At 35.8% G+C, this 18,394-nt stretch overlaps 1 protein-coding gene across 3 annotated transcripts in view; it reads right to left on the bottom strand.

Moving 5' to 3' along the window:
• Positions 1-18,394, bottom strand: part of LOC106051598 (soluble guanylate cyclase 88E-like) — a 152,350-nt gene that overhangs the window by 66,029 nt on the left and 67,927 nt on the right. The window contains exon 1 of one of the 3 annotated variants that reach the window (XM_056044488.1): positions 14,835-14,974. The exons of the other annotated variants lie outside the window; for them this stretch is intronic. The gene's annotated coding sequence lies outside the window, so the exon portion shown is untranslated. Of the gene's footprint in view, positions 1-14,834; positions 14,975-18,394 lie in introns of those variants that run through there. 3 annotated transcript variants of the gene reach the window in all.

The raw sequence follows: 18,394 nt of genomic DNA, 5'->3' as shown, positions 1-18,394 counted from the left end.
ACAATCAGTCAGAGTTACAATTAGTCAAAGTTAACAATCAGTCAGATCTGGTAAATAGTCTCTAAGCAAAATGTTTGTTATAAAAGACTAAGGATTTTTGAATTAAATAAAGTCACGGTACAGGAAAGTTTAAAAAATATTTTTTCTTGCTTGTATTATCCTTCACAGAATTTTTTTTTCGTTAGATTTTTAAAAACCAAATGATGTTTTTGATAGCGAATCTTTCTCCAGTTAGGTAGCCAATCGCCATTCCACCTGCCGACCCTAATTCTTAACTGTACAGTGTACCAGAGCGCGAGTGGTTGCCTAGGCAGAAGGAAATCAACAAAAGATTGAATATATTCAAGGATGCTCGGCGAGGAAGTAATGAACAAGGTTTTTGAAGCCTTGATGAAGGCACAAAGAAAAAGTAAAATGAGGACATAAAGTTCACGTGGTTTTATCTGGTACACAAAGGGGAAGATAAGCGTGTAGAACACAAGTCATTTTGCAGACGTTACTGGAGCATTTAGCTGCCTGTGTCTGGAGTCTTATCAAAATTTATTTAAAAAAATAAAACTCTTTGACTATTTGGGGGAGGTCCTTTCCATTAGAATATCTATCTATCTATATCTCTATCTAACTATCTATCTATCTATTTATCTATCTATGTATCTATCTATTCATCCATTATATATATTTATATATATTATTTTATATAAGTCTCGTAAGTCCAAAGAATATACCCATGAATTCACTACTAGATGGCTACAATAACAATGATAGTATTATTAATAACGAACAATATGGAATCTTTAACATGAAATATCAATATCTGAAGACTACGTTCTAACCAATCTAAAACGCATCCTTTCCTTTAGAATCTAGCTCCATTATTCATACGATACGCTGGCTATTAATCTAAAAGGTAATGTCGCTATTTAAACAGTGCTCAGACATATTGGCATGTATTTCCCAGAGGGCGCTGCGCTGTTTTATTGCAATCTCTGACAACGATAATTAAGTTACTAATAGCACGTCCAATCAGGTCAGCACGAGTCAAGTCCAGGTATGGACATGAAACTTCTAGACGGCTGTAAATTACAAGGCAGTGCATCCGCGTTAGTTGGCTTCCGATATCATCCACACCCACACGTACTCTCTCTTTCTCACACATACACACAGACATGTCTCTCACACACACCTACATGTTCTCCCACACACATGAAAATGTTCTCTCACACACACATACATGTTCTCTCACACACATGAACATGTTCTGATCAACCAAGAAATAACATGGCAGAGACTGTGAGTCTAAAGGTAAAAAAAACAAACTTGCACGCCTATACATTGAGGTTGGAACATAGTTTTGTACACACAAGAAATTGCAGAGAATCTTCTTGACATAAAAGGTAAAAACGGATGGCATGTGGGGAAAAAAAGAGCATTTCAATCTCGGCACATAAAGGACGGTGTAAAAGCTTCATTTAAAACTAATTGAAACTTCACTTATAAGCTGAATCAGAAATTTCTTCAAACTAATGTATGTAAACAAAAAGAACTCATGGTTAGAGCTTTCTGAATGACATGAAATCAACAGTCCAAGTTAATCTCACTGATATATATATATATTAGGTTAGGTAACACAACATACAACACGCTACACGCGTTTCACTGCCATATAGTAGAGAACTTAAACACGCAATAACAATGTGAAGTAAATCAACATACAACACACTACACGCCATGAGTAAGAAAACTCGAATTCATAATCCGCTTCTAAAGCCGTAAAAAGTTATCTTGACTGTTACTGTTACAAAAAAACAACAAAACTAACCTACTTAAAAAAATATATGTGTATATATATGTAGTGTCACATTAGTGCAAACCCATCGTTACTTTTAAAATTTTAATTTGCTACTTATGGAACACTTGGGTTCCATCGAAATGTGCCCCGCAAACAAGATGAGGCTCTTCAACACCATCGTGAGTCTAATACTAGTTTATGGAGCAGAGAATTTGAGAACCCCTGTCACCATATAAAGCAGAGGCTGTTACCATTCAGTGTAATTAATAAATAGTATTTGATGTTTGGAATAACAACGCCTTACTCGTATGTTCTCGTGTGGGATATTTGCCTAAAGTTAATTTTACATATGATAATATACTCGTATCAACATAAATAAAGCTCGTAGAGTATTGTATGATTAACATAATAATACAGGCACAGGACTGGTGTTCAATTTTTTTGTTGGAATTTTGTCATTGATAAAAAGTAAGGGCAAGGCAATTAACAAGTGACCTTGAAGACACTGCTGAGTTTAAAATCCTACTACGGTTAAAGTATTCTTGTCCCCCCCCCCCCAATCAATACATTGTTGAATGGTACTGTATATATCTAGTTCGTCCATCGTGGTTCGATGATGACCACTTTGTCATCCAGGGGGCCTAAGTGCTGTGCATTGGGGTTTTATGCCTCCTCGTGTGGCTGGTAAGACCTATGTGAGCCCGGAAGGTTCGGCCGCACACTGGGCAGGTTATTCCAGCTGGAGCTAGTGTCGTTTGCCTTGCTTTTCTTCTCTGGCGTTTTTCTTCTGCCAGCGTTGTTCTTTTTTCCTCAGCAACCTGTGCGCCAGTTTTCACAGCGCGACGCCATGATGCTCTGTCATGTACCTCTGTCTCCCAGGTGCCTGGGTCTATGCTGAACGCCTTCAGAGAAGCTTTGAGGGTGTCCCTGAAGCGCTTTCTTTGACCACCTTGCGAGCGCTTTCCTTCGCTTAGTTGGCCATACAAGAGTCGTTTAGGGATGCGGTGGTCTTCCATTCTGTAGACGTGACCTGTCCATCACAGCTGGGACTGCTTCAGGATTGTGTGGATGCTTTGCAGACACGCTCTTCGAAGGACTTCAGTCTCTGGTATTTTGTCTTGCCATTTGACATTTAGTATTTTTCTCAGACATGTCATGTGGAAGTGGTTCAGTTTCTTTGCATGTTTACTGTACACTATCCATGTTTCTGAGGCATAGAGCAATGTAGGGATACTGATACTGGTAGAATGGTACTGTATAAACTCGTCATTTACACGTTCTCGAACGAAACATTATGATTGGATTAAAGAAATTGACGTCTTGTCCTTATATCTTCTATGTTTCTTCAATGTTTTAAACACTATTAAGATGAAATTCTAGAGACCAATGTCTGGAACATTCATTTTAATTGAAAGGCACTGTCCCGAAGCTGTACTTGTATTTACTTCACCTATTTAAAAAGAGTGCAAGTTGATGTTTAGGGTGTATTTTTCCTATATCTTGTGTGGCATCATTTTGCTGTGTCATGGCAGGAAATGCTCAATTTCGCTTTGATCTTTCATGAATAGCTGGCTATAAGCATAGTTACTTCCTGGTGTTTGGAGACTGGTCACGGCATCTTTTATTTCACGCAACGATCTTTCATCTTATAGCGTGGAGTGTATTTCTGGTGGCTTGAGTCTGCTCTCGATCGTGATTCAGTTTGCCAAGATTTTTTGTTAATTTACAGGCTATGTTTTCGCTTCATTGGTTTTACGTTCGAGAGTTTTTGAAGTTCTTTTGTATGTAAAAAGTAATGTAAAGTTTCCCCTTTCAGACCATGGGGTCTCAATGGTCATCTGTTTCTGTGGCCCACAGTTAACTAGGGTGTCATGTGATCAGCATAACGACCAACCACCTTTCATTTTAGCCAACTATTTTTAGGTACCCATTAGAACTGGGTGGACTCAGAGTTGCTCTAAGGATCCAGAAATTAAAATCCCAGTCTTCACCAAGATTCGAACCCGAGACACTCCGGTTCGGAAACCAAGCGCTTTACCACTCAGCCACCTCACATCCTCTGATTTGTATGTATTTGAGTGTAAAACCTTTGATTGTCTAGCCTGAAACATGTGACACATTTATACCAAACTCATCTTTTTGTTTTCCTTACCTACAAAATGCTATCACAATCGTAAGACAAATGGATGACTACCAGACAGTATAAAACGTATGTATGATATCATATGCACATATAAGAATAACGTCATGGAAAAGATGTGAATGTGAAATATTAAGAAAAAGAGATTTATTGCCTACGTATGCACATATACTGAAAAGAATATGCCCTAGGAGAAGATAGTCTGGTGGCTCATTACAATAGAGATTCTTGTGTTATAGCCCTCGCTCCTTCTCAGTCCCCTACTCCTCGTGTTATGTTGAGCACTATGTTTGCAGTGGATCTCAAAAGCGTTGCCATAGTTACGGTGCAATACAAACTTGTTTTTCGTTTGGTTTAGTCCAACCAAATAGAATGTCAGGAGACAAACAAAAAACAAAACGGTGAGAGAGAGAGAGAGAGAGAGAGAGAGTGAGAGAGAGAGTGAGAGAGAGAGAGAGAGAGTGAGAGAGAGAGAGAAGGAGAGAGAGAGAGAGAGAGAGAGAGAGAGAGAGAGAGAGAGAGAGGAGAGAGAGAGAGAGAGAGAGAGAAGGAGACAGAGAGAAATGCCGGAGAGGTAAACAGAAGCGGTGAAGATAATTGCCTGGAAAGTAAATACAAATAGTGTAAGGAGGAGAGATAAATAAATAGTACCGAGAGGGAGGGAGGGAGGGGTGGGGAGCTGAGAGAGAGGAGAGAGAGAGGGGGGGGGGGGAGATTAGGACAGAACTTAAACAACAGGACACTTTAGAAGAGAAAAAATTGGGACTTTAAAAAATTGTTGTTTGAATCAAAAAATGTACACAAAGCTAAACGACAATTACGATGTGTATGTGTGTGCGTGCGAGAGATAAAGAGAGTGAGAGAGAGAGAGAGAGAGAGAAAGAGAGGTAGGGGTGGGAAGACTTAGAAGAGATATATAGTGAGACAGAAAAATTGAGAGACCGAAAAATCAGAGAATGAAGACCAAAAAAAAAAAGACAACAAAAATAAACGAATCAAACAATTATTTGTTTCCTGTAAGTAGGGCGAGTTCATGATGGGTTCAATTCATCAAAGTAAAATAAGACATTTGGAACAACGAATCGATTGACTAAAACCTATAGGATACACTCATGATATAGAGATGAGAAATGGAGAGAGAGAGAGAGAGAGAGAGAGAGTGAGAGAGACAGAGAGAGTGAGAGAGTAAGAGAGAGACAGAGAGAGAGAGAGAGAGACAGACTGAGAGAGTAGATGAAATTTTTAGGAGTGAAAGAAATTATGAAATACATTTGAAAGACAAGGTCACAAAGTTGTGTAAAGATCGACAGTGTCACGTAGAAAAAGATTCAAACTTTCACCCGCAACATTTGAATTTAAGTGACAATCACCTCTCTCTCCCTGTTTTAGCCTGTGATTAAATAACTCCATACAAACACTAATTCAAACTCTATCAAGCTCTTTCTCTCTCTCTCTCTCTCTCTTTTTCAATCTCTGACTCTCTCTCGTAGCACACAATCTAGCCCCAAACCTTAGAGTACTTTAGCATTCCCTCTCTCCCTCCCAAGTCTAATTCTTAAAGTGCTTGAACCTTCCCACCCCTGCCCCAACACTTTCCCTCTTCCAGGGTAGTTATGAGCTGCAATCAATAATAATGAGATACAGTACAAACCCATTATGATGAATGGACACCTCATTGAGAAGAACTGATCCATGTGATTTGCACAAACTACATTTATAGCTCACTACGACACGTTAACACGACTTTTAAAATGCTTCACCATTTCATTGATATGACACAATACTGTGCTGTAATAAATAAAGACTCCTTTTAATTATTTTTAAAAATTGTATAGCCTTCATTTAGAAACTTAAATCTACTTTGTTTTTAACTAAAATTATTGTGACACAATGTGTAGGTCAACGGTAGGTCTGCGCAGTCACGTGATTTACACATATACACTACACTCCTATTTTATCGTCTGACTTCTAAAAATTCATTTAATTTTCAATTCAATTTGACTTAATTCACTTATTACCCATTTAATTAAAAGACTAATCAACACTTGATAATTAATCTATTTAATAAAAACAAACTAATTATGTTTTCATTCTTCAACGATCTCCTCTAGATCTAGTCGTACGTTATACTCAATCTTCTACTTTAATCTTGTAGTTACATCTACATTTAGATCGAAAAAAATAATCGCAAAAATAACTGTAATGAACATTTGTCAATTATATGTAATAACAACCGATTTAAAATAAAAACTTGATCACAACACACAAAACTGGACACAATTAGAACCCACGTATGGTCCATGAATTCACGTGAAGAAAGAAAGTTGCTGTTTTGCGGTTTAAAGCAACAAGACGGGAAAAAAAAAATGAAAAGAAAAACACAATTTCTAAAGAGTTCATTAATAAGACCAGCACATGCTTGCTAAATAAAGAAAACACGTCACGTCTGGCGGCCATCTATTGCACATGCGCGTTGGAGAACGCAATCTCGTCTGTTCATCTCCTTGACTACGAGAATACGACGAGAGTTCATTCATGGTTTTGTTCCCCCATTTTTTAATTTTATTTATTGTGCCGGTGAATGAAGGACAATTAAAATGTCCAGCATACCTGGAATTGAGTGACACGTAGAGGGCTGCCATGTTCGGTGCTAACTTGATTTGTTGAACAGGGATAATTGATGGCTTTGAGAGCAGAGGCGTCGCTAGTGTCAGTGTCACCTGGTGCGGTTGGATAATGGTGTAACCTTCATTCTAAAAAATCATACTTTTACAGAAAAAAAAAACACTTTTAAAATAAAAGTTACAGATATTACCAAACGTACAGAAACTTGTATTTAGCTAGCAATTCTTTCCCGAAAATAAAAATAATTCTTCTTTCGCAAAAACATCTTTGGTGTCATTTGCTTAAAGGTGTCTCCCTGTGCGGTCCGCACCCTTCAAGCAGCTCTAGTGACAACACTTCTTGACAATCCCATAGCTGCCAGGTCGTGTGGTATGCGCTGCTCTGGAATGTCGTCGCCATGGTGCCAGGTTTGAATTCTGCCAGCTATAATCCGCCGTCTTCTTGAGGGAGGTTTGGAGTATGAATCTTGAGGGAGGTTTGGAATATGAATCTTGAGGGAGGTTTGGAGTATGAATCTTGAGGGAGGTTGGAGTATGAATCTTGAGGGAGGTTTGGAGTAGAAATCTTGAGGGAGGTTTGGGGTATGAATCTTGAGGGAGGTTTGGAGTAGAAATCTTGAGGGAGGTTGGAGTATGAATCTTGAGGGAGGTTTGGAGTAGAAATCTTGAGGGAGGTTGGAGTATGAATCTTGAGGGAGGTTTGGAGTAGAAATCTTGAGGGAGGTTTGGGGTATGAATCTTGAGGGAGGTTTGGGGTATGAATCTTGAGGGAGGTTTGGGGTATGAATCTTGAGGGAGGTTTGGGGAATGAATCTTCAATTCTGTATAAACATCCAAATCGTGAAAAACAAACAATAGGAACTTACGAGAGGTAATTGCAAAGGAAAACGGCTGAAAGACCTACAGTATTTTTGAACCAAACATATTTTAAAGCATATAATATAGATTTTGTTTATAATGTATGTAATATTTTGATCGTTTACATTATTGGCCCTATAGATTGTAAGGTCTGAAAAGGGTTTTACTTTTATTTTACTGTCTATCTATCTATCTATCTATCTATCTATCTATCTAAAGTATATAGTGTACAAATATTGTATCTCATTATATATCTGTTGTCTGCATACAAATATAACACTGTGAATGACACTTTGAACTTAGGTTAACCTGATTATGGTCTGCGTGATTGATTTGTCGCGCAGCTTGCAAGTACTAATGACAGGTACACACGATAGCCTAGTCCAATTAATTAACAAGAGCAGATAAGCTTTAAGTTATCGGTACTTTTGAATATATCATTCCCCTTTGAACGATTTGAGAGACTGCCAAATTGTAACGTCTAAATTAGATTTCTCAAGTAAGTATACATCTTTAGAAAAATGTGCAATCTATTGTTATTTCGGAGCTTGTGAAAAAAATATAAACATTAATCAAATTAATTAAATTAATAATTGTCTTTTCTTTTACGCAACACAATTTTTTGACGGGATTTATGGAGTGTATGTGCGTGTGTATGATTTAACCATAAGGATAGGGTTAGGGTTAGGTAGTAAAAAATTGTATTTGCAGATTATGTTTAAACTTTTTTTTTTCATTAGTTTTAGTCTATATCTCAATTCAGGAGATATATATAAGTATCTCTAAAAAAAAAAGTTATATTCACTTTTGTTTAAAAGGAAACGTGTTGAAGTTTAGTTCATGGAAAATTTAATACACCCTTATCGGTTTAGTTGTACCTAGAGTGTGGAATTGATAGCGATAGACCATGCAACAACAGTGAGATATTTAATTTAATAATTTATTTATCATTTCATGGTTCCTTAACAATAAATTCCAGCTTTTAATATAGAAGACATTTCAATTAGATGGACTTTCTCTCTATAACTCTTCAATCCCCTCAACGACTCAAGGCAAGGGAAGCAACCTACACACTCACTCTTTTTACCATACCTCTATTCAATTCAGAACTTCATGGAACCTGGAAGCTGGAGGGTGGGTGGAGAGTATTTTCTGAACGCTGATTTCAAAAACGGCTCTAGCGATATGTAACAGTCAATGTTTATTGCTATTAGACAACTAAACCGCTGTATCTTAACTTATAAAATTTGAAGTAAATTAAAAAAACTTCTTTGTGAATAATATCAAATATAATTTGTATTACAATAGAAATAGATTAAACCTGAGATGAAATTCATAAATATAGTATACTTTAATAATAATAAAACATGATATTCTGAACACGATCAAACTCACTACAAAAACACGTCATTTCCCTCTGGCCATCAGGAGTCCTACCTCAGTCAGCTGACGACAATGCCCCTTATCTTGAATCATTTAAACTACATAGCTAACGTCTTCCCACTGTCACTATAAGAACATAAACTCACACACTCCATAACACTTGGAAAACAAGTTTGACCTTTACAATTTGTCTAATTAAAAAAAGAAATGCATTTAAATTTGGCTAGAGACCTAGACGGGTAAAAAAAAACAACATAAAAATAACATTCATTAGTTATCAAGAGAAAAACAATCACTCCATAAGTTATATAAAGGAAGTAGGGACTATTGTCCTTTGAAAAAAAAAGTAATGTTTGTCTTTTTCATAGTACAGAAAATTAGGTGATAATGAGCTTTCGTAAGTATAACATATGCCTTTGACTTAAAATAGAAAAAAAAAACATTTTTTTTAATCGTTTAAGATTTGATGTTTCACTATTTAATTCTGAATTACATGTAAGATAAATCCAAAATCCATTAGGTCTGACATATAATATCCGGATAAATGTACTAGAGTCCATTATTTCATAGAGCTTAGGAGCCTTTTCAAGTCTAAATCCGGCCCTGGTGGGAGGATGGTAGTTTTGTTTTATTTTACATGATTCGGATGTTCTTTAAGAATTGAAGATTCTTGCATAATAGTCCAAACCTATGGCGGGGTGGTGGCGGATGGCAGGGTTTGAAGTTCATATCTGGACCATCGAAATGACAGTCCAGAGCGAATACCACTCGACCAGGCAGCCATCCATTTAAAAGAGGGGTGGGGGATGAGAGGGTATGAATGCTCCAGAAAAGGGGGGCAACTATTGAACTAAATAACAGGGTGAGATAACCAAGTAGGAAACAAACTGAGAAATTGTCGTTTACTTTTTTTGTTATTAAGTGTTCGGTTAGTTTGAGAATAGTTTTGATAAGGAATTAAAAACAAAATAATTAACCGACACTTATAATGAGATGGAAAGAGCTAATCAGTCGATCATTGAACTGATAAGAGGTCACTTAAAGAAATAAATCGAAGACGTCTAGCAATGAGAGAGATTCTCTATTGATCCCCAAATGAATGTCACAATTTGTTTTTACATTTAAATGTTAAGCCACTGCCATTTGCATTTTGATGTAAGTTAGTGGCCCTGTATTCCACACATCAGACTTATATATTTATTAAGTACTTTATTTCACGTAATGACGTCGTATGTCAAAATGCAGGGGCCCCTAAAGAGGCAAATCCCCCGGGCCTCCAAATCCTAGCTACGCCACTGCGCTCTATACCAGCTGCAGCGAAGTCAGAACAGCGCTGCTGGAATACTTGTACAGAAATAAAAAGACGATGTAACTGCTACCCTCCCAGAAGTGCAGCCAACGGGCTTCACGTGAGAGCAAGGTGGTCACACTTTGTCAACAGTTAAATATTTAGCGTCTCTCGTACCTGAGTGATCTCTCCTAAACCCCATCAGAGATTCTTTTCCTCTGAACTCTTCTAGATGTGCCACGCTTTCCCCACGCAGCTCACGGAGTCACAACATCAGTACAAGACGAACCAAAGGTTTAGAACACGCTCTATATTGAGCTCCCATGTATTACTATGTTTGTAAGAAAAATCTGATGACGTACCGGTTTAAAACTTAGATTAGTTTGACGTATATATAGTTGTTCGTATTTGCATCTATATTGTTATTGTACAGTAGTTACGCAGAGATGGTCAATTGTAGTCAAGCTGAATTTCCTTTTGATTGGACCAATAAAAATTATCTTATCTTATCTTATATATATATATATATATATATATATATATATATATATATATATATATATATATATATATATATATATATACTAGACATATATTACCCGAGGCCAGCGGGTCTTAATTATATAAGAAAGCAAATGCGTGAATTAAAAAAAAAAGAGTATGAATGGAGCTATCAAAATAGCTAATCGACCTATCCAGTTTTTTAAATAAAAACATTTGCTTGTAGGTCTACGTATATTTAGATGTAGATCTAGAGTCTAGATAGCCTACTATTATAATTGATGTAGACCTACTATTATAAGAATTAATTCAATGGCTCAAGAAGCTTATTAATTATTGTATGTTAGTATATTTAATATCTCCCATATAGAGCCTCATGTAGCCTGTCCAATCATAGTGTGTTTACATAGCAGTGTGCTCGACACATGAATGGGGCTATTAAAATGCATGTCAACATGGAAGCTATAGCGAACGAATGTATGCTTAAGAGACGCAAAATTTGATGGTTAATTTGATTAAAATATGAAATGAATGGACTTTGTTTTGTATGTTAATGTGTTAAAGTATAAAGTGGATCTCTTTGAATAGATCTAGAAATAGAGTTAGATGTAGACTTCTAGAGTATAGACTTAGATGTCGGCTTCGATAGATGAATGGGATTATAAAGTACGTCAGTACTTTTAAATTCGCAGATATAAGGAACGAATTTATGTAAAAATGCTTTTGAAAGACAAATTTGAAGCTTAATTTTATTAAATAATGAATTCAATAGACTATATTTTGTAATTTTCATGTGTGTCAAAGTAAAAAACTACCTGTGCAAAGTGTAGTTTTAAAAATTAGATATAGATCTAGATTTTTTAGATCTTCTTTCAATTAAACATGATAAACATTACCTAGATCCATAAAATAGGAATACTTTCATAGAGTTGGGCAATATTATTTTTTGAGTGTCGTAAGTTTGTTCTAGGGCTACTATACATACTTCACGGTTCCAGTTAGCACGGTAGCACCCAAGGAATATTTCTGCCAAGTTTTATCAAGGTTTGTCAAACGGTTTTGATTTCTATTCGTAATATACATACATACATACGCCTTACTATCTACTTTATAGTATATATATATGTGCTGTTTTAAGAATTAGTTGATTTTTAGTGCTGGGTCAACATTGTGCAAGCTAACAGTACTTTGCATATAAAATTCTATTATTACTATTATTATTTTATATACTCCAATGCCCTCTGACAGAAATGTGTTCATATAAATTAATGTACTCTTGAACAGATGTCATCAAACACAAATGTCCTAGTAAATCAAGGCTCATCAAGGTCACAGTAAAACCATGTCCTAGCAAACAAATGTCCTAGGACACCGATGTATACTTGCCATCAATAAAACTAAAAGCCCAATCCCTTTTGTATTAGGCAATCATTACAATAAATTTCATTACTTTAATTTTTTAAGGCTGCAAAAGTTTGTCGTGACCAAGTGAAAAGTCTCAACACAGTTCGTTTTTTTTCAGACTTGGTTTAGTTGTAGGTTAATTTTAAAACGGTCATACTGACCTAGAGTCTGGAACAGCGCTCGGTGTTAAATTTATTTTAACGATCCTGTCCAGGTCTGAGAACTTCAATAGAAACATAAAAAGGAGAGAACTCTTAGGAGACAATCCGACTAAGTGGCACCACCCGGGACGTCACGCGCCAACATCTTTGTTACTAAACAAAAAAAAAACAACTTCTGGGCCTGGCTTACCATGCTAATGTATTTTGGCGTGTCCTGACAATCTTTGATCAGATGAAATGGAAGGTTTTACTGCTAACTCTCAATCAAAGCCAGGACCAACTACGTCTGCATGATTAACGCCACAGATGTCCTTTATTTGATTCCACTGCACATCTTTGTCGAATACTTTATAAATTGTCTCTGCAGTGGATATCCTATAGACTGAACCATTTGTTTTCAATAATTTATTTTTAAATGTAAATATTACTTTTTTGAACCTAAATGTTTCCGTTGGTTTGAAAAATGTCTGCCTGGTTGTGTAGTAGGCGCTTCGCATTAGAATCACAATGGCCCTGAGTTCAAACCCAGCAGGATGTTTGTAAAAATAAGTCAAGTCCCCCTTTCAAACCTTACTATCTTTAGGGTAAATGCTAACGAGGCTGTCATGTGGCCTGCACAACGACCAACTCGAACTAATGTCAAGTACCCATTACAGCTAGATGGACTCAGAGGCGCCATATTGATCCCAAACTTAAATATCCTAGTCTTCACCAGAATTCAGCCCGGTACCCCTCGGTTCGGAAGCCAACCGCTTTACTACTCATCCTAAGCAGGAGGTTTGATGACGTAATAAATTTTTCTGAAGGAACATTCAAAAAGTGTAAATCAAAACAAAACGAAACAAAAACATTATAATATAAGACAAAGACCTATTAAAGTTCGAATCTCTCACTGGGCCTATACAATTGTGTATGTGTGTTTGTTTGTGTGTTTGTGTGGGCCGGAGGGGGGGGGGCTAGGTGGTATTAGCCGCTTGGCTACCTATCAAAGTGCCTCCAGTTCCAAACCGACTCGAGCTTAGTAGTGTTGGGTAATAGTCTTCATATATTTTTTATGCTTTTAAAAGTTGAGCTGTTACAAGAACATTGAAATATTTGTATAACAAAACAAAAAAATATAAATATATATATAAACAATAGATACACACAGCTTATACTAAGTGTAGTTGTATCAATTAGTTTGGATCAGTCATTTAATTAAATTTGTAATAGATCTAGACAAACAATGATACATTTGTACGATTAGAAATATTGCTATCAAATGCATTTGTTTAGCACAAATTTATGCTTTCTCAGTACGCTATGATCCAATCACTTGGAAAAATGAGAGGGGAGGGGAGAAGGGGGTATCCCCAAGTCAATTTTAACCGTGATCGCTTTTTAAATGCGTTTATAAAAAAAAAGTTGAACGACCTGAATTCGAACTCGATGTCTCAAGCCATCTCAAGCCAACACTGTGCCAGCGAATCGCTTATGAAAATAGAAGGTTTTATAGTTATCTATTGTTAGCTTCAAACTTTAAAGCGGCGACTTACAAAGTATAAATTGGTCTAATTCAGCTTATACCTCCACATCAGTCAAGTATTATTTCTTACCCTTGTTTGAAATACCAAACAAATTAATTACCTTTAGTTAATTGACTAATTGGTAATTTTTTTTTTTATTGATTCTTGTTTTGTTAGGTAAAAGAAATAATTGTGCAAAATTTCAGCTTGATCCAAGATTGGGTGTTGAGAAATAACGTGTGAAAACTTTTTACCAGACAGACAGACTGACAGACAGACAGAGTTGATAAAATGCTTTGTTTAAAAAATAGTTTAGTTACATTAAAGTCATTTTCAATTATATTTCCTCGCAACAAACGTCAAGTTCTATCAAATATTATCATTACTATTATCTAAAATGACTCGTGAAATTCAATTAGTAAGTAAAAGTAGTTGCATTAAATAGTTGAGATTTTTTTATTTTTAGTATTACTCCCGGTGCAAAGGTTACTTGTTTACAGATATATTGGAATCAAAATATAATAAACTTAGATGCAATAGATGGTTCCCAAGAAAGCATGAACTACGGTTTCCTTAAAAAAACAACAACACACCATTGCATTGGATGTCAGTATATTAGACCCAGATCTATGACTCTCCACACTTACGTATTTATACGGTGTATTTTTTCAAAGCAAAAAAGGACTATATAATGATACATAATGTGTATGTCATGAAAGGTAACTATTACAAGATGAGTGAGTACAAAGTTCATTTTATAATAAAATTAGTGGCGTGTGTTTTTTAAGGTAGAGATGTGGAGTTTCTCTTTCGAGTTTTACATCAAAAGAAAAAAAATCATGAAATTTACAGAATAAATCTCAATTTGATTATGGTCTCTATTATTTTCTTTATTATTATTATTATTATTATTTTACTTATTTTTTTTATTAAGTCTTCTTATCTTATATAATACAGACGTTACTTCAAAAAAGAAGATGATTACGTCCTACGCGTCATGCATTAAGTTGAACCATTATTTTAACTGGGATCTCTTCAGCGTGCTTTATTTTGATTATCTCCCGTTTAAAAATAAATCTATCTTTAGAAAAAAAAATATATGAAAAACTAGAACTAAAACAAAATCCAGAGTGATGCTAGAATAAGCGAAAGCAGATAAAAGAGATTCGAACTTTACTTACATATCTATCAGGCTGGTAGTCGGACGACTCCACTGTAACTCAATAAGAATATATAGGCCAGTACTGAGTAATCATAATTTCACAAATCCTCTCTCGCCTTTACTATCGATTAGTACTGACTTATGCTGTCAAAGTGGACTCATTCCTTCCTGTCACCTGCACTTCACACTTGTATGTGGCATGGGTCAGCTTCACGGTCACAGCCCCTGGGCTTATATTGTCTTTTGATTTCTTCTTCCTTTCTCTGACCGCTGGCCTAATGACGTTTGCAGTTATATGGGGAGAGGGGCAATGGTCCGATCACTGGTTGTTAGTGGACATTCATTAAGGTCGTAGTGTCCAGCAGGACACCTAGTCCGACGCCCCGCCTTCCCTTTCCACTGTATTGAGTTTTCTAAACAAAATAAGCTCTAAGTGAATTTGATTTCTTGAAAGAGTGTCGCTGATTGCCATCGTTACGGGTACACGGTTATTCTCAAACAATGTCGCTAAAAGCCGACATAACAGAATGTCGCAATATAGCTGGCCTGTTTCAATGTGCCCTAAATCATGTTTGAAACTATAAACATTTCCATGGCAGTAACAAAAAAATCAATAAAACATTTATTGATTGAACAAAAAAAAAATGAAATAAAAGGATTTAAAAACAAAATAGCGAGAAACGTTTTGATTTAGATGGAAATTTGTAATTCAGTGAAAAATAGATTTACATTCTATCTATCTATCTATCTATCTATCTATCTATCTATCTATCTATCTATCTATCTATCTATCTATCTATCTATCTGTCTGTCTGTCTGTCTATCTATCTATCTATCTATCTATCTATCTATCTATCTATCTATCTATCTATCTATCTATCTATCTATCTATCTATCTGTCTGTCTGTCTGTCTGTCTGTCTGTCTGTCTGTCTATCTATCTATCTATCTATCTATCTATCTATCTATCTATCTATCTATCTATCTATCTATCTATCTATCTATCTATCTATCTGTCTGTCTGTCTGTCTGTCTGTCTGTCTGTCTGTCTGTCTGTCTGTCTGTCTATCTATCTATCTATCTATTTATCTACCTGTCTGTCTGTCTGTCTGTCTGTCTATCTATCTATCTGTCTATCTATCTATCTATCTATCTATCTATCTATCTATCTATCTATCTATCTATCTATCTATCTATCTATCTATCTATCTATCTAGCGATCTAGCGATCTAGCGATCTAGCAATCTATCTAGCGATCTAGCCATCTATGAATGTTTTTTTTTGTCACTCTGTCTTTCTGTCTGTCAGTATTTCTGTGTTTCTGAATATCTTTGTGTAAGTGTGTGCTTATCTAGCTTTCATTCCGTCTGTCTGTAATTCAAAAATAAATTTTCTCGTATATTTTAAATAACGGCTGTGATCTTTCGTTCAAATATTTTGAACTTTGTATTCCCAATAAATTTGACCCTAACCCTAACCCTATCATATACAAGAGAAATACGTAAATGTTCATCAGAAATTATTTTAGACTCTTCACCTTGATGTGAGAAACTAGAACCCACTCTAGATCCAGATAAGATCAACCCCCTCAAAGGGGAGGTCATTCGACCGTCACCGATGGCAAATCGATTAGTTACGAGTAATTGGCGCATTGATATTTCTGCTGACAATGAGAATGGGTGATAAAAAAACAACAACCCGAATGAGAAAGATAGAAAGAGAAAAATGATCAAGAAATGGCAATTGAACGATGGAATAGAGTTTGGGGGAAGTGAAGGTGAAAGATAGGGGGGGGGGGGTGGATGAAAATAAGGCGGAAAAAGTGCAAAACTAGTTTAAACAGCTTAAAAACATTGTGCATTGAGTTGAGGATTACACAAAATAATAAATTCTCCATTCTTGACATATAGATTGTTTGTTAAAATATTTCCGTAAGTTATATTAGCACACCAATTCAAAACTACAGCTTTTATTACAAAGCTTCTATCAACTCAATGTGTCTGTCTGTCTGGTGTACATGTTATTTCTGCCTTCACCCATTGTAGGATCACGCTGAGACTTCACACATTCTAGGATCACCACTGAGACTTCACACATTCTAGGATCACGCTGAGACTTCACCCATTCTAGGATCACCACTGAGACTTCGCCCAATTATTTGCTGTACCTAATACTCGGATCAAGTTGAAAATTTTCATAATTATTCATTGTCATGAATTAATAAGAACATTAACTAATTAGTAAATCAATAAGTGGTAATTAATAAATGTTATTTCATATAGAAAAAGGGTCGTTTTTCCTGCAGTATTGAGGTATAGTTTGCGCTTCTTCCTCTTAGATAAGCTTTGTTTTTTTTTTTTTTTAAAGAATTTTTATAGATATGATTGTTTATCCATATCACTGAAAAAATTACATCATTTAGGATGGTGGTATATCACTTGTATTTTTTTAATAGTAAAAGTTCCTTTTTCAGACCTTATAGTCTATAGGGCAGATGAAGTAAAGGTCATATGTTTCTGTGGCCTACGGTTAACGATGTGGCCAGCACAACCACCAACCGCCCTTACGTTTACCTTTGTAAATGGTACAACAAGAAATAAACTGGTTTGTTTACTTAGCGAGAATGTCAACTAGAGCATACCTCACGAGCAGTCCCTGGATTAGGCAAGAGGAAGGCAATGATGGAGGTGAATTAATGGAGCAATGCTACGTGACCTGTAGAGTCTTAAATGTCAGACTCACACTTCGCATCAGATCGACTGCTACGTTTCCCCGCGACACCTACCCAATAAGGGATAAAACTTAAAAAATTTAAGTTATTTATTGTTCAATGCAAAGTAATATGAATTATGAACTAATAACCATCAAAGTAACTTCATTACCACTAACTAGTAGTTATAATGTGTCTGGCTTTCTAAGTTTAACTCCAATCGACCGTTACACTTTAAATCGAGTCTCTAATAACTTCATATGGAAAGGTTAAACTGACCTCAGCAATGAGCCAATGAAAGCTCCACAACTAATTCATTCATTCCCTGTGTCACCCACCTCGCCTAGCGGTGATTATACCACCACCCATTTTTTTTTCCTCAAGAAAGACTCGATCATTTAGTGCTACAAGTCTGTAAAAAAAAATAATTAATTTTATCGATCATTTATATTTGTGTGCTAGATGTGATGATGTCTTGATGTTACGATGAGATTGTATTGATCAGACAATGCGTTTCTGTTGCTATAATTTAGTGTAGATTTCTCTATTTAAACAATTACTGAAGACTCAAACAATATTGTTATGCCGGAGATTGAAATGTAAACTATCAATTCAAAACAATTGAGATCCTTTAATTCTGGAACTAGGAATCACTTTAGTAAAATATACAAACTGTACAATACAATTTAATTAAACATGTTAATTGTCTTCGTTCAAGCTCTCAACTACATATGACTTTCCTCGTCCTTTCAAAATGGTTTCCGGAATAATTTCATTATTAAGCTTATATCAAATCATTCTGTCTTTCTGTCTGTCTGTCTGGCCAAATGTTTTTACACGTTATTTGCACACTTGATCTCGGATCAAGTT

This window comes from Biomphalaria glabrata, chromosome 10, assembly GCF_947242115.1.
Source record: "Biomphalaria glabrata chromosome 10, xgBioGlab47.1, whole genome shotgun sequence".
In the NCBI taxonomy this organism is placed as follows: Eukaryota; Metazoa; Mollusca; class Gastropoda; family Planorbidae; genus Biomphalaria; species Biomphalaria glabrata.
This window is presented reverse-complemented; position numbering and strand designations above follow the sequence as displayed.